Raw genomic sequence first — 26537 nt, 5'->3', positions numbered from 1 at the left:
TCTTTCCCACCTCAGGCTTTTGCTCTTGCTGTTTTCTGTGTCTAGAATGTGCTTCCTTCTGCTTTTCACATGACTGAGTTTTTCTCATCCTTCAAATCTTGACTGACATGTCAGTTCCTCAGCAGAACCTGCCCCGACCATAGTATTGAAAGCTGCTTTCCCCTTTCACTCTCTTTGTATCCCATTTCATTCATTGTTCTTGCCATCATTTGTGATTATATTATTTGTTCCTTTGGTTGTTTGTTGTCTAGGTACTCTACAATACTACAGATGCTGAGTACAGGGCTAAAGTCTATCTCATTCCCTTTGTTTCTTCAGTGCCTGGCAGAGTCCATGTTCTTTCTGTGTTGTTTGAATGAATCATCAGCTGTGGACATCTAGTGGTCTTTATAGTCAAGCCTTGGTGAATTGACTTTCTTACTCATGTCCTTTTTTAGTTCTTTCAAGGTAGAACATAGATTTAAATTTAAATACAGAAAAATTGTCAGTTTTATTGGAAAGTCATGTGGCCCCTGCACAGTGCAAAGGGTGTATTGATGTTAAAAGAGTTAATGTTCATTTTAGTTAAAAGTTTATGTATTACCTTCTATCACATCAGTGGGGGAAGTACCTTTCTACATATAAGGTAAAACAATTTTAGACAAGTTGGCTGTTAAAAACAATTATACTGTGTTATTTTGGGGTAATATTAGTTATATGAGAAGTTGCAACCAAAAAACTATTTCAACTAGTTGTTAAATAAAGTACTAAAGTGTTCACTATTTATGATTGTTCCAAAAGCAAGATTTCAAAGGCCATAATATACTGTGTTAATTAAACCTGTTTATTGAGCATCTACTATGTGCCCAGGCACCTTTATAGGCTTCAGGGATTTGGCAGAGAAATATAAGCAACCCCTGTCTTCATGAAGCTTATAGTCTAGTGAGGGGATAATTGTTTTAATTAGCAATCATTTTCCATTGCACATGATTTTACATTCATGTCAGTGCTAACCCTGATGCAAATGCACACATTATATATTTGTATAGTTTGTATGTGGGTGCGTACGATTCTCATATTATTTACACAAATATAAGTCTGGTAACCCTTTCAAAAATCTGAAGTGACATAGATTGAAGCTGACTGATAGGGAGAATGGTCAACCTCATTACTGTTCTTTGAGCCCCAAATGAGATGCCTTAAAAAGCTATTTTCATTTAAATTTTCTCCTAAGGCAATTCAACCCCCCACACCAAATGAGTTAGACAAATTTAGCTTGTTGTAAAAGGATTTAGTTTCTTAAATGGTATAAATTATGTATATCTTGGGCAGTTTAAATTCAGGTATATACTTTTAAAAAGTTTTATTATTTTGATAATATCTCACACAGTATCTTTCATGCATTAATAATTTGTATGTTAAAAAAGCCAACTATTCCTATGATTCATTCACTAGTAATATATGTATGATTGCAAAGTTTGTTGTAAAGAAAGCCCTTGCAGTAATTATTTGTAAATAACTCCATGGAAAGCGTCACATTTTTTTCTTTCTGTTTTTAACGTCTTTATTGGAGTATAATTGCTTTACAATGGTGTGTTAGTTTCTGCTGTATCACAAAGTGACTCAGCTAAACGTATACATATAGCCCCATATCCCCTCCCTCTTGCGTCTCCCTCCCACCCTCCCTAACCCACCCCTCTAGGTGGTCATAAAGCACCCAGCTGATCTCCCTGTGATATGCGGCTGCTTCCCACTAGCTATCTATTTTACATTTGGTAGTGTATATATGTCCATGCCACTTTCTGACTTTGTCTCGAAAGCTTCACATCTCTTTTAAGCAGATTAATCCTTTGCCTCTGTAATAATTTGAGAATAATATTTAGACTCTGTGAATTCATGATTAGAAAACAAACCAGAGGAGAATTTGGTTTTTAGGCAAAAAGCTATGACTAAGTGAAAGGTAATCATGCCATGCTAATATTTACCTTTGTACATTTTTCACTTTGAACATGTAAATTTCTCACTGCCTCAACTATGAACTGCCTTAACACATGTTGAAGTGGACGGGCTTTCTATTACTTTTAATAACTTGCCAAGCAATTTAGTACCACTTTGTGATATAAAAAATAAAAATTGATTAATGGGAACTCTACTTAACCTAAAGCATTTAATTAAAAAAGACCTAGATCTCTTTTTTGACCCACCTCTTAGAGTAATGGAAATAAAAACAAAAATAAACAAATGGGACCTAATGAAACTTAAAAGTTTTTGCACAGCAAAGGAAACTATAAACAAGACGAAAAGACAACCCTCAGAATGGGAGAAAATATTTGCAAATGAAACAACGGATAAAGGATTAATCTCCAAAATATATAAACAGCTCATGCAGCTCAATATTAAAAAAACAAACAACCTGATTAAAAAATGGTCAGAAGACCTAAATAGACATTTCTCCAAAGAAGACATACAGATGGCCAAGAAGCACATGAAAAGCTGCTCAACATCACTAATCATTAGAGAAATGCAAATCAAAACTACAATGAGGTATCACCTCACATCAGTTAGAATGGGCATCATCAGGAAATCTACAAACAACAAATGCTGGAGCAGGTGTGGAGAAAAGGGAACCCTCTTGCACTGTTGGTGGGAATGTAAATTGATACAGCCACTATGGAGAACAGTATGGAGGTTCCTTAAAAAACTAAAAATAGAATTACCATATGATCCAGCAATCCCACTACTGGGCATATACCCAGAGAAAACCATAATTCAAAAAGACACATGCACCCCAATGTTCATTGCAGCACTATTTACAATAGCCAGGTCATGGAAGCAACCTAAATGCCCAACAGCAGACGAATAGGTAAAGAAGATGTGGTACATATATACAATGGAATATTACTAAGCCATAAAAAGGAACTAAATTGGGTCATTTGTAGAGATGTGGATGAACCTAGAGACTGTCATACAGAGTGAAGTAAGTCAGAAAGAGAGAAACAAATATCATATATTAACGCATATATGTGGAATCTAGAAAAATGGTACAGATGAACGGGTCTGCAAGGCAGAAACAGAGACACAGATGTAGAGGACAAACGTATGGACACCAAAGGGGGAAAGCAGGGAGGGGGGTGGTGGTGGGATGAATTGGGAGATTGGGATTGATATATATACACTGATATGTATAAAATAGGTAACTAATTAAAAAAAAAAAAGACCTGAAATTTTCTAGATTAGGACTTTCCAAAGTTTTCATTTGAAGTAAATACTTAATAATTTAATTCATTTTATTTATTTTTCTTGACTTGTAAACTCAGACATAAAGGCCAGTTAACTTGGTGGTAGAAAGCAAAAAGTAAACATTGTAGACTAAATTCCCTAACTTACAGGGTGGATTTTCAAAAGCCTTTTTAGGTTTTATTTATTTACATTTTCCTTAAAATATGCAAAGAAAACAAGCATTATTCTAAAATGTTATAGAAAATCAAATTGATAAAAGCATACATTTTCTCTCTAAAATGTTTATGATTTACTTTTAGTTCACTGCTATAATAAGAGAAGCTGAAGTTCCAGTTTGCTGTGTCAAGTAGGGAGACTTTTTTGGTTTTAGCACCTTAAAAAGACCTGCATAAGGGAAATATCCTCCTCACTTCCAGGCAAACCAGGACGGTTGGCTACTCTAATGTAAAGTTTAAAATCCTTCTTCCTTGTTTATTGTTTCCTTCATGTTTTCTGGATAGCCATTCTTTATGTCCTTATTTTTTAAAATTCTTTCTAAGTTTTCAGAGATTCATTTATATTCTAGGTATAGTGTCTTCAATTTTACTTGGTAAGCAAGGTGGCCTTTCCTTTGAAAGTAGGCATAGACTGAAAAAAAAAAAAAAAAAGAACAAAAAAACCGAGACCTCATTTTTGTAGTTCACGTCGAGTTGAGTTTAGATAGTTTGTTTTGGGAGAGGGCAACGTGATGTGTGAAAATGACAAATAAATGAATAAATAAGAAATAAGTATTTGAGAGATAATGAGGTGGGAAGTAGTGAATTAAAAAATGTCATCATGATGTTTCATGTTGATGATGTTGCCTAGAAGTGGGGCATCAGTTTGCATTGAAATCCTTTAAATGAACATGGAGAGAACAGCCTGATTTTATTTCACTGTTAGGTTTACTTACACAGTATTTTAATACACATTAATAAATGTGTGTAGTGTTCTTCATATGTTACTGAGGATTTCTTTTCTACTGTTGGAATACTAGAATGTATACTATTAAAACTAGAATAACATTGTAAATCCACTGTACTTAAATTAAAAAAAAAAATAGAATAACATCAGTTTTTAAAATTGACATTTTCAGAATAAATGAACCAAAAAATAATAGTATTTTTTATTTAAGGTCATGAAACTAATTTAAATTTAAGAGTGTTAGGAAAGAGGTTTTATATACAAACTGGAAAGCAGGGGATATTTCTTTTTCTATGAAGCTGATCTATAGTGGGACCAGCAAGCAGTTGAAAGTATTTGGTGTACAAGTGGTCAGTCATAAGGTAGTGAGACCAAAACTGACTCACGTCTGAAGGAATTAGAGATGATCAGGAGGTCTTAAAGTCTCCCAACAAAACATTAAACATTAAGCATTGATTGCTACTGCATATGCTCTTGGTTATTTTGTTTTGCTCTTAGTATTGTCACTTTGAGTGAAATAGTTGCAACTTTTTAAAGAAAAAAATGCCACCCCTACTCAGTGGTCAAAAATTATAGCTTAAATCCTGGCAGTCTGTATAAAAAAATGTGTGCCGTTGGTCCCAGGAGGAACCAAATGGCTCAGTCAGCACAATTCATCATTCCTACTGGAAAAAATAACTCAGCGTGCCTGCTTTGCTCATGGTGAGTCAGTGTCATCATATTCATATACTGACAGCACTGTTTTCTTTTTAGGAATTACCCTCTCTATCCTGGGCCAAAGCGCATGGCAGTAAGATTAAGTTAGGTATCAGAGTTCCAAAGAGCAAAGGCTGATAGGTTTATTTTAAATTGGTAATTCACTCAAAAATGTTTAGTAAGGTTTACCTTAGGTGCTCAGGTGATGACAGAGGTCAGTCTGATATGAGTCTTAACCTTGGGGAGCTTTTGATCTTATAGAAAGTATGAAATATACGGAAGTAATTTTTTTTAGCATAGAATGCGGAGTGAGTTACAAGTAATATGAAATGGTAGTCCAGGAGGGAATGAGTACTTCTGGTTGGGAGGTCTTCTTCTGTTTATTCAACAGTGTGATTACTACTGTGTTCTAGTGGGAATTTTTAGCAAGGAGATTTAATTGTAGCTCTAATCCATCAAAAACTGATTGAACTAGAATAACTGATTAAACTAGAATAAATGAGATACTTAAGAGAATAAGAGATGACTAACACAGTTTAAGTTTTTTAAGTAAGTCATGGTCCAATGGAGTGAGATAGACATATAACAAGTATTTAAAGCAAGATATGAGAAGTATTATAATGCATGGGTAAAGGCTATAATTTTGCTTATGGTGTGTTATATATGTGCTTTAAATATCTTTTTTTTTTTTTTTTGGTCAAAGCCTCTAACACTAGATTTAGTTCAAATCGGAAAATGCTCACCACACTATCTAATAAATAAAGCTAGTCTTCATTTGTCAAACCAATAAGCCAAATCAGACTTAACTTTTGGTAAGAAAAAGTATGACTTCATTTTTCAGTTAAAATAAACTATACCTCCTTCCCCAAGCATCTCACTTCTGCTTTCTAATTCTAAGTTAGATGGATTGATAGATAAACAGTTCGACCTACAGTAGATAAAGGCATGGAGTCTGGCTGTGACTTAGAGGCCAGATGAACTAAGACTCTGCCTTTCTCATTTTTTACTTGGTTCCTACAGGACTCTTTCTCCAGACTAGAGCTCTGAGTTGTCTCCAGTTGCTTGGTGATCTGGATGTTTCTGAGCCCTGAGCAGTGCATCATTGTAAGATTTGTAAAGTGGAGAAGAACAACTGTGAAAGAAAAGGGTAGGGGGTGGGGTGGGAAAGAAGAACCAGAGTGTTTTCAAGAAGGTGGTTTTAAGAAAGAGGAGATTTGGGAATTGAAGATCTGGAAGCATTCTTATAAAATTATCCATACTCCAGTGCACTTTGGAATGACTTTGTGTTTTGAAAATGCTTCAGAAACAACAAGCTGTGAAGTGTGAGTAGGATTTTCCTAGATGAGGAAGGTGGGGAGGAGAGACAGTTCGTGGAAAGGGAGGGATAGTTCATATCATACATAGAAAGTCTTGAAAAGAACATGCTGTATTTATGGAAAGTAGAGATCCTCATTGTGACTTTATGATAGTTACGTCGTGGGAGTGACAGAAAGTGAGACTAAAGAGTTGATGGGGTTTGGTTTGTGAAAAACTTTGCATGCTATTAATATATAATTTAGATTTCACTTATGCAGGCAGAAGGGAGACACAGTGGCTTTTTAGCTGGACAGTGCTTGAATGTGCAGATAATTCATGTGGCAGAGTGAAGGGTGGAGGGGAAGATGGGACATGAGATAAGCAGGTGGACAGCTAGTTGGGAGATTTCATCCATTATGAAATGAACACTTTTCTGAAATTGGGATGCATCTTACAATTGATGGATGTTATAAATTAACTGGCAGTAATTTTTTTCTTTTTTGGAGATACATAAAATAATGATATATTTTAAGTCAATGAAAACTATAATTCAGATAGAGGTGATGTTGGTCTTAAAAGTAGGACCTGCAAGTGGGGATAGATAGAATGTAAGATCCATTTCTGGAGAAGAAAACTCTGACTGATAGAGTAAATTTGTTTTTTGACTTAGGATAAGAGATTTCTAAAGATTGTTAGAATTTAAGGTTCAAGAATTGTCAAGGTACTTTGATTAAAGTCTTTTATAACTCAAATCAGTATGATTTTATGGGAGTTGGATTATTTTTTGCAGCTGAGAAAAATTTTAATGGAGAAAAAATATATATGTATGCATATATATATATATATATATATAAAATCAAGACCAGTGATAAATGGTTTCAAATATAGGCTCCCCCCTCCCACACTTTGAATATCTTTCTGTCTTTTCCACATTCCTTGGACTTTTTCTTCCGTCCTTTCCCAGTTCTCTATTTGCTATGTCTTTACTTTTCTTGTTTGTCCTATTTGCCTGAAAAAACAACTACTGTCACTCCAAAAGCACTGTCTACCTACCTTTTAATTCCCTCCTTTTCTACCTCTCCCTTTTCCTGCTGCCCTTTTTACCCATGTTTTGTGGACAGCACTGGGAATAATATATAATACCCGAGGGAGCAATTAACTCAGCATTTGGCCCAGGAATTAGAGACTGACTAGCTTGTGACTAACTCCTAAGGGCTTAATTTATAGTAATGCTGCCTTGAGATTCACTTTCTTCACCTGATAGCACAGGGCCAAACTCCCTAGTTGTTTATTCAAGTCAAGGTTTGCTTTTGCAAAGAGTGAATAGATCGAAATAGGAAGCAAATAAGGTTCTTGAAAAGTGCCAGTTAGCAGAGTCTATCACAAAATCACACATTTTTGCTAGAATGCTTATCTCTATATATGATGATACTTGGTAATTGAATCCTGAAGAACAATCAGTTTCTTTGCACGGAGGAATCTGCAGCAGCAAGACCCTTGAATAGATAGCTGGCTTCCTAGAACTAGCCTAGAAACTCAAGCTCTCTTCTCTTTAGGACTGGATATTGGCAATTCCATTCAAAGCTGTAAGGCACTTGTCTCTCAACTGTATTCTTTTTGTTTATGTGTAAATAATGTATGTACAACAATGAATACAAATCTTAATTCTGAAAATTATATTCCCCTTGTAATATTTCAAGTTGTTCCTTCTCTGTTAATTTCTTAGGTTTTCTTGAATTAATTTTTGGTTGGTCTCTAAAAAAAAAAATCCTCTTTTGTACCATTCTGCAGCACATATTTGGAGAGATAGAGTTATTTATTAGACTTAATATATCATTCTATTTTATACTTCAGCCACTTGCAAGCCAGTATAATATTACTGTGGAAATGGCTTATTATTTCAGTGCTGTTAAGTAGAGTAGTAGGAGTTTACATGCTGGACATCCAATCAAAAATAAATTCCCCCAAAGAGTCACTTGCACTTTAATTGGAAAATCAAAACCGATATTTAATGGGACAGCACCAATGGGACTGGACTTTTGGGAAAAGTTGTCTTTGTAGAGTTCATATCTATTTCCAGATCTTTTCTGATTAAATGGCTGCCTTTCACAGTAGTTTATTTGCCATTGCCTGTTGTTTCCTGGCTATTAGTAAAAGAGAGTATTATACCATGGATAGATTTCACCTCTGTTAGGGTTGCCGGGCCCTGTCCTGATTCTGAAGTTTAAATCTTTAATAGTTGGCCCTTTGTGAATTTCACCAAGTGCTTCCAATTCACAAAAGTGTCTTTTGATAAAGAGCCCCTTGGCAGGAAGAATTCTTTTTTTCAGATATGCATGGAGAGATTTTGTTTTGATGACTCATGAACCAAGTGAAAGAGTCCTAAATTAAAATGATTTGAAGAGATAAAATATAAAATTCCTTATTGTGTAGTGTCTTTAATCAAGGCTCTTTAATGTTATTCAAGTGTTACATTTTTTTTTTTTTTAAGCTTCTTTCTTTCTTTCTTTATTTTTGGCTGTGTTGGGTCTTCGTTTCTGTGCGAGGGCTTTCTCTAGTTGCGGCAAGTGGGGGCCACTCTTCATCGCGGTGCGCGGGCCTCTCACTGTCGCGGCCTCTCTTGTTGCGGAGCACAGGCTCCAGACGCGCAGGCTCAGTAGTTGTGGCTCACGGGCCTAGTTGCTCTGTGGCATGTGGGATCTTCCCAGACCAGGGCTCGAACCCATGTCCCCTGCATTGGCAGGCAGATTCTCAACAACTGCGCCACCAGGGAAGCCCCAAGTGTTACATTTTTAAGTTTCTGTATTTAAGATTGAAATGCTTTTTATTTAAATTAAATGCCATTATTTTGTAAAATTTCTGCAGACATTTTGGATGCTGTCCATTCATAATTTCGAATTGTGATTTAATTCCCATAAGACTTTCCACATATTAGCATTTCAACAATTTTCACTCAGAAACTGAGATTTTACATTTCTGTAGCAGAGTCTCTGGAGGTACGTCCTGAAAGAGTAGTCTCATGGTGATTTCAAAGAGAATTTCCTATTTGGGTGACTAGAGAATTCCTATCATGAAAAACTGTGTATGTTCTGGCTCCCTTGAAACACAAGTATTTTAGATATTTGTTTTTTGTTTTCTTTATATATATGTTTCAGTTGTACAGATTTATGGTTCAACATCTGTATCTGCTACAGAGTGATCATTATCACAAGTAGTTGCTATCCATCACCATACAGTTGACACCCTTCCCCCATTTTGCCTACCCTCCAACCTCTCAACCCCCTTCCCCTCTGGTAGCAACTAATCTGTTCTCTGTATCTATGAGTTTGTTGTTTTTTTTGTTTTTTAGATTTCATATATGAGTGAAATCATGTACTATTTGTCTTTCTTTATCTGACTTACTTAATTTGGCATAATACCCTCAAGGTCCATTCATGTTCTTGCAAATGGCAGGATTTCATTCTTTTTTATGGCTGAGTAATATTTCATTGTGTATATATACCACATGTTCTTTATCCATTCATCTGTCCACGGTCACTTAGGTTGTTTCCATATCTTGGCTATTATAAATAATGCTTCAGTGACCATAGGCACATATCTTTTTGAATTAATGTTTTTTTGTTCTTTGGATAAATACCCAGAAGTGGAATAGCTGGGTCATATTGTAGTTCTATTCTTAATTTTTTGAGTAATCACCATATTGTTTTCCATAGTGGCTGCACCAGTTTACAGTCCTGCTAACAATTCCCTTTCTCCACATCCTCTCCAATATTTGTTATTTCTTGTCTTTTTGATAATAGCCATTCTAACAGGTATGAGGCGATATCTTGCTGTGGTTTTGAATTGCATTTCCCTGGTAATTAATGTTTTTGAACCTCTTTTAATGTGTCTGTTGGCCATCTGTATGTCTTTGGAAAAATGTCTATTTGGATCCTCTGACCATTTTTTAATCAGTTTGTTTTTTGTTGTTGAATTGTATGAGTTCTTATATATTTTGGATATTAACCCCTTATAGGATATATGATTTGCAAATATCTTCTTGTGTTCAGTAGGTTGCCTTTTCATTTTGATGATGATTTCCTTTGCTGTGCAGAAGCTTTTTAGTTTGATGTAATCCCATTTGTTTATTTTTGCTTTTCTTTCCCTTGCCTTTGGAGTCAGATCCACAAAAACATTGCTAAGACTGATGTCAGTGAGGTTACCACCTATGTTCTCTTCTAGGGATTTTATGGTTTCTGATCTTACATTCAAGTCTTTAATCCATTTCGAGTTAATTTTTGTGTATGGTATACGATAGTGGTCTAGTCTCATTCTTTTGCATGTGGCTGTCCAGATTTCCCAGTGCCATTTATTGAAGAGACTGTGCTTTTTCCATTGTGTGTTCTTCGCTCTTTTGTTGTAGGTTAATTGTCCTTGCATGTGTGGGTTTATTTCTTGGTTCTCAATTCTGTTCCACTGATCTATATATCTGTCTTTGTGCCAGTACCACACTGTTTTGATTACTGTAGCTTTATAGGATAGTTTAAAATCAGGGCTCGTGATACCTCCAGCTTTGTTCTTCTTTCTTAAGATTGTTTTGGCTATTTTGAGAGTGGGCATCCTTGTCTTGATAGATGGCTTACATTAATTGATTATTGAATGTTGAACCATTCTTACATCCCTGGAATAAATCCTACTTGATTGTGGTATATGATCTTTTCAGTGTATTGTTGGATTTGGTTTGATAATATTTTGTTGAGGATTATTTTTACTGAATCATGTTCAGCAAAGACACTGACCTGTCATTTTCTTTTTTTGTGTGGTGTCCTTGTCTGGTTTTGGTATCAGGAATGATGACTTCATAAAATGTGTTTTAAAGATTTCCCTCCTCTTCAATATTTTGGAAGAGTTTGAGAAGAATAGATATTGAATATTCCTCCAGTGTTTTGTAAAATTCACCAGTGAAGCTGTCTGGTCCTGGGTTTTTGTTTGTTGGGAGGAGACATTTGTTCTTTAGTTAGGAAAAGGAATTTGCATTTATTTAAATTGTTTATTATATTAAATTTTATACACTATACAATTTAACCTTATTTGGTCAATTACAGCTTCAATCACTAAAGAGAGAATTCCCTTGAAAAGGCCTGTTAGATGCTGAGAGGAATTCTCTTCGTTATCTTTGAAGGACCACTACTGTGATTAAAACATGAGGAAGAGAAGTTAGAATTAAGTATTTATTTATTTATTTGTTTATTCATTCATTCATTCACTTAGTTAATTCAACAAATACTTTTGAGTAGCCTTCTATCTGCTAGGAACTAAGCTAAATATTAAATTATCCATAAAGTATTTCCTGTCTTTTTAACAATTATAATGTAGAATGAAAGAAAGACAGTTGATGAATAACTGTAGCATTATATATGACTACACGATCGGGTATATAAAACAAGAGAGGAGAATTTACAGATGATGTGGAGAGAGCAGGTGTCAGACATCAAGGAAGGATTTAGTTGAATTTTAAATTATACATAACCCAATGAGTCTCTTAAGAAATTGATGAACATCTATAATCCTAAGAATAATTTAAGTATGGTGCAAGCTTTCTTTCCCTCAAAAGTGTATTGCCTTTATTGAACAATATAATTTATGTGTGAATATACACACGCACATAATAGGTAAATGTCTTTCTGTGTGTGTGTGTATGTATGAATGTAGAAACCTATATACCATAACCATATACCAAACTTATACACCATATACCCAGCATTAGGCTTATCAAAAGGACCACATTTATTTTCTTTTTTGGAGTGCTCTTTATAGTAGACCTGTTTAATTTTAAAGGATTATAAACATTTGTATCTTTGATACTATGCACTGTCCATCACATAAAAACAGAATCCTACTCAATCACGGAAAGTCTTGGGGTAGTATGTCAGTTTTCAATTTTTTACCTGAAGTGATAACGTTTCATGATATCAGTATTTCTCAAACATTTATATTAGAAGACACTATGACTGCAGAGGCGAATGATGTGAATGATCATGTTCTTCTGGGTTGCTTGAGAAATATAGCTCTGAGGGACTTTTTAATAGGAACATATTTTGAAGTCTTAGACTTTATATGAAAAAAATCTTGCAAGCATTTTAATTCCTTCAAATATATGTGTTATTTCAATACAAAAAAGGTCTAGGTTGTAATTACTACTTCCTAATAACTGTAGTGCAAGAAACATGGCCGTGCATTTGGAACTTCAATTCACTGATATTCTAAACTGGCGAGTTCACTGAGTTAGAACTTGTTTTGGTTCTGACAGTTGTTGAAAGGGCCTATATAGATATTCATTCATCTAGCAAAACTCTTCCCCATTATCAATATCTGCAGTCTCTGACTTTGGTCATTCTGCTACAAATGTGCACTATCTATCTCAAGGAAACTTTTGCAACTGAAATATGTGATTGTTTCCCAACTATCATATCAGGATATCAGGAGGTCCTAAGTTTTTAATTTTGTCACTTCTTTTTGGTAATTTTGCCTAGGTGCTGGATGTAATAACAATTAAATGGAGAAAGGAAGGAGATTCTGTGTGTGCACGCACAGCTGCCTGTGTGTGTGTGCGTGCATGTGTGCGTGTGTATGCGTGTGTGTCTTGCAAGGAGCCTGGATTCTCAGAAAGTTCACAAAAATCTGTTCACCACTTATATTAAAATCCTTCAAAGCTCAGGTTCTATATCTATATGGTTTTTTCACATAGAAAAAAGAGTAATATTATTTTAATGTTAGAATTTCAAAATTTCAGGTATTTCAACATCAATATCATGACAGTATTATATACAGCACAGTTTATTATCTGTAAATATTTTCTATTGAAAGCAAACACAAACTTTGTATTTGTACGTCACAATATTTTCTTATTCCCCACACTCGTATACAGTGGGCATCTTGATGGAGAAAACTGAAAGTTTGATTGTCAATGTTTCCGATGTTGCAATTTGTATTTTTATGTAGTTTGACATAAAGTGCTCACTTTTAAATCCACATCTATCTCAGATGTTTTAGAGACGAAAAGGAAGATCTTTGTTTTCCTATTAGTATTTTATGTGTAATTTCCTGTGAGTATTTGGTATATGACTCATAAAGGAATCATTGTTTTTTCTATTTTAAATTCCTCTTTAGGTCTTCTGCCCATTTTTGGATTGGGTTGTTTGTTTTTTTGTTATTGAGCTGCATGAGCTGCTTGTAAATTTTGGAGATTAATCCTTTGTCAGTTGCTTCATTTGCAAATATTTTCTTCCATTCTGAGGGTTGTCTTTTGGTCTTGTTTATGGTTTCCTTTGCTGTGCAAAAGCTTTTAAGTTTCATTAGGTCCCATTTGTTTATTTTTGTTTTTATTTTCATTTCTCTAGGAGGTGGGTCAAAAAGGATCTTGCTGTGATTTATGTCATAGAGTGTTCTGCCTATGTTTTCCTCTAAGAGTTTGATAGTGTCTGGCCTTACATACAGATTGCCAACAAACACATGAAAGAATGGTCAACATCATTAATCATTAGAGAAATGCAAATCAAAACTACAATGAGATATCATCTCACACCGGTCAGAATGGCCATCATCAAAAAATCTAGAAACAATAAATGCTGGAGTGGGTGTGGAGAAAAGGGAACACTCTTGCACTGTTGGTGGGAATGTAAACTGATACAGCCACTATGGAGAACAGTTTGGAGGTTCCTTAAAAAACTACAGAGAGAACTACCATACGACCCAGCAATCCCACTACTGGGCATATACCCTGAGAAAACCATAATTCAAAAAGAGTCATGTACCAAAATGTTCATTGCAGCTCTATTTACAATAGCCAGGACATGGAAGCAACCTAAGTGTCCATCGACAGATGAATATATAAAGAAGATGTGGCACATATATACAATGGAATATTACTCAGCCATAAAAAGAAACAAAATTGAGTTATTTGTAGTGAGGTGGATGGAACTAGAGTCTGTCATACAGAGTGATGTAAGTCAGAAACAGAAAAACAAATACCGTATGCTAACACATATATATGGAATCTAAGAAAAAAAAAAAAAAAGGTCATGAAGAACCTAGTGGTAAGACGGGAATAAAGGCACAGACCTACTAGAGAATGGACTTGAGCATACGGGGAGGGGGAAGGGTAAGCTGTGACAAAGTTAGAGAGTGGCATGGACTTATATACACTACCAAATGTAAAATAGATAGCTAGTGGGAAGCAGCCGCATAGCACAGGGAGATAGCTCGGTGCTTTGTGACCACCTAGAGGGGTGGGATAGGGAGGGTAGGAGGGAGGGAGACTCAAGAGAGAAGAGATATGGGAACATATGTATATGTATAACTGATTCACTTCGTTATAAAGCAGAAACTAACACACCATTGTAAAGCAATTATACTCCAATAAAGATGTTAAAAAAAATTCCTCTTGACTGTCATAAAATATATATGTTTAATATTGTTTTAAAAATATACTTAAACAAATAATAAAATTCTTATTTGCTATGCCTGTCACTGATAAATAACAGTCTGGAACCAATAAATTCTTTGAAATCCAAAGAATTCTGTATTTCAAAGATACCCAAAAGGACATTTGCAAAATGGCCAACATTTTACTTATAAATTTTAAGTCATCTTTAGGCAACTGGGGCTTGTGGAAGGATTTGTAACCATTGTGCTAGATTGCTGGGCATTTTTGTGAGCTTAGTGCATTTAAGGGGGTTACATTTCTTCAGTTATGAGTTTATTTATTTATTCAACAAATTTTTATTGAGCCTTTTTTAAAGTAACAGTCATTTTTCTAGGCACCGGAGACACAGTAGTGAGCATATTCAACAAAAATATCTTTGTCTTTATGGAGCTTGCATTCTGGTGGGAACGTGACAGAAAAAATAAGTAAGATATATGATATATCAAATAGTGACTTTCTGGAGAAAAAGATGGGAGGATGGGGAGTGCTGGGCGGGTATTCAGTTTAAAATAAGGGGGTCAGGGAAGGTCTCCCGGAAGTGACATTTGGAGGAAGACCGAAGGAGGTGAGGGAATAAATAAGTGCTTACATGGGTGAATGTGTTCCAACCAGAACATATTCTAAGGCCCTGAGGCAGCAGCATGGCTGGAGGTTCTGGGAGTCTCCAGGAGTTGGGTGGACTGGTGCCGAGTGAATGAAATGGGAGAGTAGGAGGTCCAAAGAGCTATTTTATGTAAGGAATGGAGTAAATCATATAACACTTTGTGAGGACTTTGGCCTTGCTCGGAAGAAGATGAGAAACCATTGGAAAGCTCTAAGCATGAAGAGTTAGTGAAAAAGTCTTCAGAAACCCTAAGTGTACTTTGTGCAGTGAAACCTCTTATTTGTAATATTGATTAGTCCTTCTACCTCTCCCTTCCAAATTTCCTTCTTTCTTCTGAATGTTGAATTTCAGAAGACTTTACATTTGAAATATACATACATCAAATGAGCTGTAGCAAGTTTTTCAGAGTCCAGTTTCAGTGATGTCCAACACAGAGCAGTGTATTCATGCTGGCAGAAACCAGATCTTCAGGGCTCTGGCCATGACATTTTGAAATGGAAACACAGAAGCTGTAAAGCTGAGACTGTAGAAGAAGTAGCTTAAAGGAGATTTTCAGACTAATACACATGTCCTGCCCTAGTTAATAGACAAAATAGGACATGCAGAGAAGAAAGAGTTAAGTGGTTTGACTAATATTTTCCTGGATTGTAAAAGAGAAGTAGGGGTAGGAGGGAATGATGACAAAAAAATTATTCTGACCTTAAAAAAAGTCAAGATGCTTGGGAATCCTCGAAAAAACCCAGCTGGTGCAGACATAAAATTAGAGTGATCATATGTCCTGTTTATGTCCCAGGACAATCCCAATTTATGCCTCTTGTCCAGTGTAATTATTAATAGCCCCCTTTCATTCCCAAAAGTGTCCTAATTTAGACAGTAAGCTAATGTGGTCACCCAACATATAAAGTCCATAACCGTTTATGCTACATTTACATTATTTATCATTTATATTATTTCAAATCATTTCAGTTTTTGGTATATTCATAATTTTAGTTTGATTTTTGGGTTATTATTAGTGTTCATTATTTCAATACTTTGTCTTTTCTTTACAATTTTATTTCTCCTGTGGGAATAGTTTTATAGATTTGTGTTTAAAGAGATTGGAGATTGTTCCCTTTCTAGGCAATTCAGAAAAATATGCACTTTTTATTTTAGAAGATGCTTCTATTTATTTTATTTAACATTTTTGACTGTTGAATGAAAGACTATTTCAGAGTCAAATTTATATATAGTTTCTGGAGTATTGCTGTTAAAATAATATTAAATAATTATATATTAAAATTGCAATGTTATATTTATGTATTGTTTAAAAGCATTGAAGAGTTTTGGTTTGTGGAAGGATATTGAAGAGAAAAGTAAAGGTTTCATTTTTAAGGGAATTTTCTGGAAGGAATGCTTTTATATATGTGCCCAGATTTGCTTTGGTAATATATTATCTCAATTGGAAACATCACTACACTGTAAATATTCCTATAACATTCTTATAGACATGGCATTGTGGAGTCAGGGGAAGAGAACTAAATGGAGAGTCTGGAAACTAGAATTCTAGTTTTATCTAGTAAGTGGCATCATGATTTTGCCAATATCATTTATCCAGTCTGTGCCTTAGGGCTGGTTCTCTGGCCTAAACTAAGTCATGGGCTATTGTGTGGAGCCAAGGAGCTAATATATTTGAAAGAATTTTATAAATTATCATTTCTGTCTAAATCTGAGATTGCATTAGATCTGTAGAAAAAAAGAAAGCTCTTTTAAGTGAGACAGTTACATTTCTTTCCTAAGGAAGTTCTGAACCAGTAAGTTAATTACCTCTTTCCCCTAGGGAATGAATCAGCTAATTATAAAGAGAGAGCCAAGGTCAAATTTAAGCCAATCTTTCCATTAGTCTGGGAGACTACTTAGTTTCATCCCTTGCATGGAGGGAATGCTGGAGCTAATGTGAACAGTTTGACAGGTTTGGGAGCCTAGGCAAATAGACCTTTCAGAATGAGTTCATTATTTTATTGAAAATAACGTGTATTAATAGGCTGTCAGAGATACCCAAATGTCTATCTTTCACATGGAAATACTTTTTGGATTATGTGCACCAATGACCTGCATGACTGGCATAGATAATTAAATTTTAACTGTGTCTTTGCAACTAATCCAGTTTGATATCTGTGTTTCAGTGTAGGACATAGCTTTCATCAGAGATATTGGAGCAAAAAAGACTATGTTTAAATAGGCTTAAGCATATTCCTTTTTAATAATGTTCATTCATATTTTTATTGTTTGATTAAGAGTAGATCCACATTATAGACTCCTATAGTTGGCCTATCTTTGATACAAATGATATTTTTATGAACCACATTTTCATCAGTTCAGTGAATCATCCATTCCTGGATATCTGCCAACAGATAGTCATGACCTTGGGATAAAATAACAATTGGGAAAAATAATCATATTTCCCTATGTGATGCTGGGCAATGTAAAGAGTATAAAGGTGTGCCCTTTCCCTAGCACACACTTATTTAAATGCACAGAAATGAAGGAAAAATGAACTTAATCTTTTGTGTGATATTATTTTTAAGGACTGGGAAAACAATGACTAAAGAGAGCAGTTACGGCGTACCATTGTTATTGAGTGTATTTTTAATGTGTTTAGGGTGGGGTTGCGGGTGGAGAGTTCGACAGGCTGGGAGATCTGATTCAGTGTGGAAATAAATTCTGTCCATTTATATTATAATGTTTTTCTCATATATATTTTTTTAATTATATGCCATTCTCTCCTACAGTAAAAGAAAAGGGAAAGAAAGAGAGAGAAAGAAAGAAGGAAAGGAAAGAAAGAAAACAAATGAACAGAAGCTTCTGAATAAGGATTGGGTTTTTTTTTTTTTTAATAAATAATACTTTTTTAAAAAATTTATTTTATTTATTTTTGGCTGTGTTGGGTCTTCGTTTCTGTGCGAGGGCTTTCTCTAGTTGTGGCAAGCTGGGGCCACTCTTCATCGTGGTGCGCGGGCCTCTCACTATCGCGGCCTCTCCTGTAGCGGAGCACAGGCTCCAGACGCGCAGGCTCAGTAATTGTGGCTCATGGGCGCAGTTGCTCCGCGGTATGTGGGATCTTCCCAGACCAGGGCTCGAACCCGTGTCCCCCTGCATTGGCAGGCAGATTCTCAACCACTGCGCCACCAGGGAAGCCCAGGATTGGTTTTTGGTATAGCTTGTTCTAGGTTTGGTTTTTGTTTTACTGGTCCTGGTGGTGGTGGTGCTAGTGATGATTGTGCAAAACAATGGATTTACCTTTAAATATGAAGTATCAGAATAAATAAATATGGATTTTAATACTGAACATTTCAATAGGTTAAGGTTAATTCTCAACAATTCATTATTTATTTATTTATTTAGGCTGCACCAGATCTTAGTTGCGGCATGCGGGCTCTTCGTTGAGGCATGTGGGCTCTTTGTTGCAGCATGCGGACTTCTTAGTTGAGGCATGCAAACTGTTAGTTGTAACATGCATGTGGCATCTAGTTCCCTGACCAGGGATCGAACCTGGGCCCCCTGCATTAGGAGCACAGAGTCTTACCCACTGGACCACCAGGGAAGTCCCTCAACAATTCGTTCCTAATATTATGGTATATCATTGAAAGAAGCAGACAGGAAGTCACATAAATGATTGCAAGAAAGCATTGACTGAAAAGTATATTGAACTGAGAAAATTAAAAACACAGTAAAAAATTTTAAGTGTTTTGTATATTTTAAAATATAGAAATTTTAATAATTTACAATATTATTCTCTCAACTGATGTTCGTTTCTATAAAAAGTATTCCAAGGATGTTTAATTTTTTGCCCAATGTGTTATCCAGAAAATGCTCCTCTAAAACTAGGTCTCTGTTAATGTTAGGTGTAGAAGATGGATTTCAAGTATCTGTGCTATCCCATTATCTAGCAAAAGGGTTTGCTGACCTACTATTTATTTTTCAGCTTTACCTAGTAAAGTTGCCCTGAGAATCTAAGCAGATAATTCATGGTTGAAGTATCAGCACTGTGCCTAACTGGTGAGCCCAGTAATCTTGGGTCCTCCTTTCATCTTTGACTGTCAGTGAAAATATCTAGTAGAATTCCTAGGGTTGTATAACAATGTGCTTGCCATAAGGGTACCCCTGTTACTTCAAATGACTCCTAAAGTGATAGGCATATTAACAGAGCAATGATTTCCAAATAGTCTAAAAGTTTGAAAAATGATTGTGTTGATTTAGTTTTCCAGAATTCACTTATAAACTGGGCTCCTCAGTTTAAATACAGGTTATTTTATATCTGTGAGGGAGAATGAGAAAAATCCAGTAGGGTAGATCTCTAAAGAAAACAAAAAGAAATTAAGGATTCATAGGATATCCACTTGGTTGGATATCTCCTATTTTTAAATGTGTTTTGATAGTGTTAAGAACACAATCTAGAAGAGAGAGCATGTGTGAACTTTATATTATCTTGGCTACTGGGTAGTGACTAGTACATGCATTTGCTTTTAGAAGGAAGTGTGTTTTGTTCCTTAAAGCAGTTTTAAAAGTTACTAGCTGATACTATTACATATTATTTTTGTACAATAAATATGTTTGGAGTTGTAAATGTTACTGCATACTACAATGTGTCCAATCTGGTGGAATGCAGTCATTCCTTTTTTTTTATATATATATCTATTTATTTATTTTTTATTTTTGGCTGTGTTGGGTCTTCGTTTCTGTGCGAGGGCCTTCTCCAGTTGAAGCAAGCGGGGGCCGCTCTTCATCGCGGTGCGCGGGCCTTTCACTGTCGCGGCCTCTCTTGTTGCGGAGCACAGGCTCCAGACGCGCAGGCTCAGTAATTGTGGCTCACGGGCCTAGTTGCTCCGGGGCATGTGGGATCTTCCCAGACCAGGGCTCGAACCCGTGTCCCTGCATTGGCAGGCAGACTCTCAACCACTGCGCCACCAGGGAAGCCCGGAATGCAGTCATTCTTAAAGGTTGACCCTCAGGAACCCTGAGTATGCCCTACATTTCTATGTGCCTGTTGACGATGTTGGACTTGATTTAGTATGTAGTTTTTTGTATGTAGTTAGCCTGCTTTAAATAATTTTTATACACTCATGTTTTTTAACAAAATAATCATAGAACTTAGAGTTCCAGTTTGGAATTGTTGCGGGGTTTTTTGTTTGTTTTCACACCTGTGAAGGGGTGCTGACTAGAATCCCTTTTAATTCAAAATATGATTTCTCTTTGAAACGAACTTTTGAGTGATGTGACCTTGAATATATCAGGTGTGATAAAATGAGAAATCTTTTACATTGATGTAAATGTTTTACTAAGCATGTTACTATGAACAGACATTTAGTTCTATTATACATAGCAACTACAGAGGCAGCTATGTATTTCATATAATTCCATGTGAGTCCCTTATATAAGAGACACTATAGTGTGACCTTTTTTAATGGCTTTTGAATAATCTATCACAGCACTTCACATTTTATACAATGTATAGTCGGAATTAGTGCTTTCTACCGCTCAGCAACTAATGGAAAATATATATGAAACCGTGAATCTATACAAGCAAGTCATTTCGTAGGAGGAGTTTGGAAGGTTTTCTCTTATCAAATTATAATATGGATGATTTTAGCTTAGAATTGTTGAATTCTATTTGACATCATTTTTTTTTCTTTTTAATAAATAAACCCACTACTCTGGGTTTTTTTCTTTTTTAAGGATTGATTGATTGATTGATTGATTGCTATGTTGGGTCTTCGTTTCTGTGCTACGGCTTTCTCTAGTTGCGGCGAGCGGGGGCCACTCTTCATCGCGGTGCGCGGGCCTCTCACTATCACGGCCTTTCTTGTTGCGGAGCACAGGCTCCAGACGCGCAGGCGCAGTAGTTGTGGCTCACGGGCCTAGTTGCCCCGTGGCATGTGGGATCTTCCCAGACCACGGTTCGAACCCGTGTCCCCTGCATTAGCAGGCAGATTCTCAACCACTGCTCCACCAGGGAAGCCCTGACGTCACACTTTTGATAATACAAATTCCCTGTTCACTGGAATTTCTGGTACAAGACTCGTGTGAAGTGATTTGGAATAGAATACTTGGACTTCCTCATGGTGTAATTCAAACAGGACAATCTGAATAAAACTGCAGGAGGAATTTAAGGCAAAGGAGGTCATTTGGGTTTAGCCAACATTTAGTGCAGACCTTAAGGTAAAACTCTAAGTATATCAAGCTTATTGAAGTGACTAGCATATATCCATAATTTAATATGAATGACTAGTTTAACTTTTGAATGTGTGTGTATGTGAGTTATTGATAGATAATATTTATAAGAGGGCATTAGATAACAGACACCATCCTCATGTGAATTGGGAAATTGAAGAGGAAAAATAACCAAAGTGTTTCATTTGCAATTGCATGTACTAGAGAAAAAAAGCTGTTTCCATAGTACTGATTGCACTCAAGTATATTCTTCCTTGAGTATCAGAAAAGCTAGATCTTTTTACTAAAACCTATTAATCTCCAGATGAAAAAGCATCAGTAATTCTAGTAAATAAAATTTAGTGTCAGTACTGTCTATTTAAAGATTATATTTTAGATTGATTATTAAAAAAGAGATTAAAATAGAAGTGTAAATGTTTTTGGTGAAAAAAAGAGTAAGTTAATTTTCTCTTTCTGGTTGGACTATGATTTTAGCAAGTAAAAGAAACGAAACAAAAGGAAAAAAAAACAAACCCAAACTTGCTGTCAAGTAATTGTGAAAAATAAAGCACTGGGTATACATAGTATTATGTAAGAATGTATTCTTTGAACTTATTTCAAAGGATTTGAAAATTTAAGGCTGTTGGAAAAATTAAGATACTAAATGGGGCTTCCCTGGTGGCGCAGTGGTTGAGAATCTGCCTGCCAATGCAGGGGACACGGGTTCGAGCCCTGGTCTGGGAAGATCCCACATGCCACGGAGCGACTGGGCCCGTGAGCCACAACTGCTGAGCCTGCGCGTCTGGGGCCTGTGCTCCGCAACAAGAGAGGCCGCGAGAGTGAGAGGCCCGCGCACCGCGATGAAGAGTGGTCCCCGCTTGCCGCAACTAGAGAAAACCCTCACACAGAAACGAAGACCCAACACAGCCAAAAATAAATAATAAATAAATAATAAAAAATTAAAAAAAAAAAAAAGATACTAAATGATCTGATTTCCTTTATGATGAAAATATTCATATGTACTTGTAATCTTAACTATATAAGTGGCAGTGAAACATGTTTTCTTCCTAAGTGTGTTCATCTGTTTTATATTTAATTGGAGAAGATTTCTTTCAGTTTTCTGATTATAATGATTACATGGCATGCAAGAAACCAGAGCATGTTAATCAAACCTCATGATTATAAGTATTTAACTTAATGGAAAATGATCATTATGGATATTCAATAACATTCATTTGGCTACATTTCATGTAAAGTTAGTTCCATTCTTAATACTATAAGGTTATGCATTTGTGTATCACACTAATGAAGGGAATTTGTAAATCTGATTTCGAGTTTGAATCTCTCATTTCATTTTGCAACTTAAACAATACTTTTAGAAAATCAGTCTACATTGTTATATGGAATACAATTTGTTAACTGGCCTCTTCCAAGATGACAGTACTGAAGATTGTAATGCATATTGGATATTCATTTTATTCAAGGTGTTGAGTACTTTTAAGTACTAATTTCTTTAATTTAAAGAAAATAGAGCTTCCAGGAATAAAAGTATTATTGTTCACCATGATGGTTCAGAATAATATGATTTACTTTCCCATTTGAAATAACTTATAAATGACATTTCCTTATAGGCTATTCTACTGAAGTTTCGCTAGATGAAAGAGAGATATGTGTTTAACTTAATGATGAGATTTTATTATCACAATCTAACTTTTTTTAAACTTTTTATTTTATATTGGAGTATAGTTGATTAACAATTCTAATTTTTAAGAAGAGATTAATTCTCTTGTCTGTTTTTACCTCCATGTTACTTTTAAATTTTATTAAGATTTATTCAGAAGCTAAAAATCATATACTAGAGCTTTACTTTTAACTGTATTCCTACTTATCTGCAATGTTCATAATACTATAGAATACTTTTCAAGGGGAGAAAAGATTTTATTAAAATTTCATGCATATATTGTTCATTGCTGGGTAGTCTCTTCTATAAGTAGAAAAATATGGCTATAAAATATTGATTTCATTAAGGAAGTATGAGTTGGAAATGTCACAGGTGTAACTAATCATCATCACTGAGGCAATAATATTTTTCTTTAAATGGTAATAATGTCAACAATATTCTGTGTATTTTTTTAACCACTAATTTTACCTTTAGATTTTCTTTAAGTATCCTATTGTGATTTTAGGCATTTCTGTGTCTTTCTATTAAAGAGCTGGGCTGTGTACATGAATACTTGTCATTAACTTAGGTATATCTTACTGTGGCATTTTTTTCAATTTATTTTCTCCTTCTTATTCCATGACCCCACACTATTAATGGAGCTTCAAATTATTGTTTAAATATTATACTTTCCAGATGCATTGATGAAATATTTCAAAATATGAAATTTTGAGGACTTCCCTGGTGGTCCAGTGGTTAAGACTCTGCGCTTCCAGTGCAGGGGGCACAGGTTCGATCCCTGGTCAGGGAAGTTCCGCATGCTGTGCAGTGTGGCCCAAAACAAAACAAAACAAAAACAACAACAACAACAAAAACCTCACAGTCTGAGAAAAACTGTAAACTGATGTGAAATAAAATTCATTAAAAAATATGAAATTTTGAGCACAAGATGATAAAATTATAGCATATCAGACTTTGGCAGTGAATCTGAGAACCCCAATCTCACCCGTCCATTTTTTCCCTGTTCTTATGCCCTACGGTAGGAATTTAAAAATTGATTCCACAACACCTAGCTCAGTGTCTGGCACATAATAGACGTTAGCAAGATCTTTTTTTTTTTTAAGTTAATTAATTAATTAATTTATTTTTGGCTGTGCTGGGTCTTCGTTTCTGTGCGAGGGCTTTCTCTAGTTGCGGCGAGCGGGGGCCACTCTTCATCGCGGTGCACCGGCCTCTCACTGTCACAGCCTCTCTTGTTGCGGAGCACAGGCTCCAGACGCGCAGGATCAGTAGTTGTGGCTCACGGGCCTAGTTGCTCCGCGGCATGTGGGATCCTCCCAGACCAGGGCTCGAACCCGTGTCCCCTGCATCGGCAGGCGGACTCTCAACCACTGCGCCACCAGGGAAGCCCCGCAAGATCTTTCTAAATGAATGAATAAACACATCTTCAACAGAGGTTCTCAAAAGGACCATGTGTTTGTGATATGAAGAGCTGTCTGGATATCCAGTAACAACTATGGAGGATAAATAGTGATAGATAACATTCTTCATTCGTTACTGATTGCTTACGTCTGATTTGAGACTTTAAAAACAGTGTATATTTCTGCTCATTTCAGCCCTCAAGACCTTTTACTTTTCCACATTTACTTCATTAGTTCTCTGTTTCATCCAGAGAGCAGTTGGTTTTACAGATTATCCCCATTGCTGAAATATTCTTATTTGTTTTCTTATCTGATGATGGAAGAACTGTATTTTCCATTGTTACACGTGATTTTTTCCTTTGTTTTCTCTAAATGAATTGTTTCTAGAAAGGAATCTAAACTGTGGCTAATTATTATTCAACCTTCATAGTGTTAGTGAAAACAAAAGTTGACCTTATACAGTGAAGGGCTATAGGAAAACTTGGGTGTAACAAAAATTGTTTTTTAAAGTGAAGGGAAAAAAAATTCAGCAATGAAGTTGGGAGAGTATGCTTCAGTTTTCCACATTTTAACTCCAAAAAAAAAAGAGTCATTCAATGTAATGATGCGGTTTTTAAGGGATTTTTCTTAGAGTGTTTACATTATCTGAATAATATTTGATGGTAAAGATCAAGCACCTTTGATTCAACTCAGGATATGCTGAGGTAAAATCTTATTCTTTCGTGGAGGGCTTTTTCCTTTCTTCCATTAACGTTGAGAAGGAAAACTTGGATTTAGTCTTCATAGCTCCATTTAATAAATTTTCCTCTTCCTCCTCCTCCCTTTTTTCCCTTTCTTTTTTTCGGTAACACTGTCATTTTCTCCTTCTCTTCTTTTCCTCTTTCCTTCCATCAGTGTTTATTAAGAATTTATTCCTTGCTGGGCTCTTCTTCAAGATATGTGGTTCATCTTCAAGCTCCAGAAAGAGAAGAGAAGTAAAAGAACTGTGGCATTTCTTTTCTTGTCCCACCTCAACAAACAAATCCTTTATTGAGATGTAGATCTCTTTAGCATCACTCATGGTCTCTGTCTGGCCTGCATCCACCCGTTGCCGGTGCGGGAAGTAGAAAAGACAGAGGGTTTGCCTCATTCAGTGGAGACAGGATTTCAACCCTCAGTTTCTGATTCCTCCAGACCCTTTTGTGCAATACCCACACTGTACCGTGGAATGCACCAGCCCGCCTTATGCTGATTTCTGTTTTTAAAAGTGTTCCTTCTGAAAATGTAGCCATGGGGAATGCCCCCGGGATTTGTTAAATAGGTGACATGATTATACATCATAGGTGAATACTTGAAACTCCTATGTGGCTTGTATTTTCAAAATGGAAAGGGCTCTGGAGCCTACTGGTATTATTCCCTCATTTTACAAACAAAGCAGTTGAGGGATTGAAAAGTGAAGTTATGTAGCCATTTAGTGGCAGAGCCCTGCCTGAATCTGCCTGCAAACCAGAGGCCCTTGAGGCTCAGTAAACATTATATCCCGCTCTTTCACTCAATCAGCATATAGACAAAATTAGATTTGATAGTCTAAAAATGGAATATGTTTCTGAAAGTTATTTAGAATACAATTTTATTTCATAAATTAGGTAGTTTAGTGTGATCTAGTGGAGAGAATTGAAACCAGATGTACCTGGGTGTGCATCTAAACTGCCACTTAATGTTAGTATGAACTTGGACAACGTATTTAACCTCTTTTTCTTAATCTGTCAAATAGGGACAGTGAGCCCTTATTTTATGTGGTTATGGTAAAACCAGGTCTCAAATCCAAGTGTTCAAAATTCTTGACACCAAAGTGAAGTGCTCCAGGGAAAATGAAATCCATATAGAATGTTTGGCTTCAATTTACCCATTAGTGTAGCTCATTTCTTTCAAATTTTAGCACCATTTCTCAGAGCTAGCACCATTTAATTGATTTGTACTCCAGATAGCATCCTTTACTTGTATAATTTTGGAACATTTTTCTTTTCACTGACTACTGAAGGTATCTTATTAACATCTGGATAACACTTT

At 35.7% G+C, this 26537-nt stretch overlaps 1 protein-coding gene and 1 non-coding gene across 3 annotated transcripts in view; one reads left to right on the top strand and one right to left on the bottom strand.

Annotated features, from left to right (window-relative positions):
• The window catches only part of PPP3CA (protein phosphatase 3 catalytic subunit alpha), a 303925-nt gene that overhangs the window by 102638 nt on the left and 174750 nt on the right, over nt 1-26537 (top strand). The window lies entirely within an intron of this gene.
• On the bottom strand, nt 18729-18801 carry TRNAR-CCU (transfer RNA arginine (anticodon CCU)). The gene has a single exon. It is a non-coding gene; the product is annotated as a tRNA-Arg (tRNA).

Source organism: Balaenoptera acutorostrata, chromosome 5 (genome assembly GCF_949987535.1).
Source record: "Balaenoptera acutorostrata chromosome 5, mBalAcu1.1, whole genome shotgun sequence".
Lineage (NCBI taxonomy): Eukaryota > Metazoa > Chordata > Mammalia > Artiodactyla > Balaenopteridae > Balaenoptera > Balaenoptera acutorostrata.
Note: the sequence above shows the minus strand (reverse complement) of the source record. Positions and strands in the feature narration are given on the sequence as shown.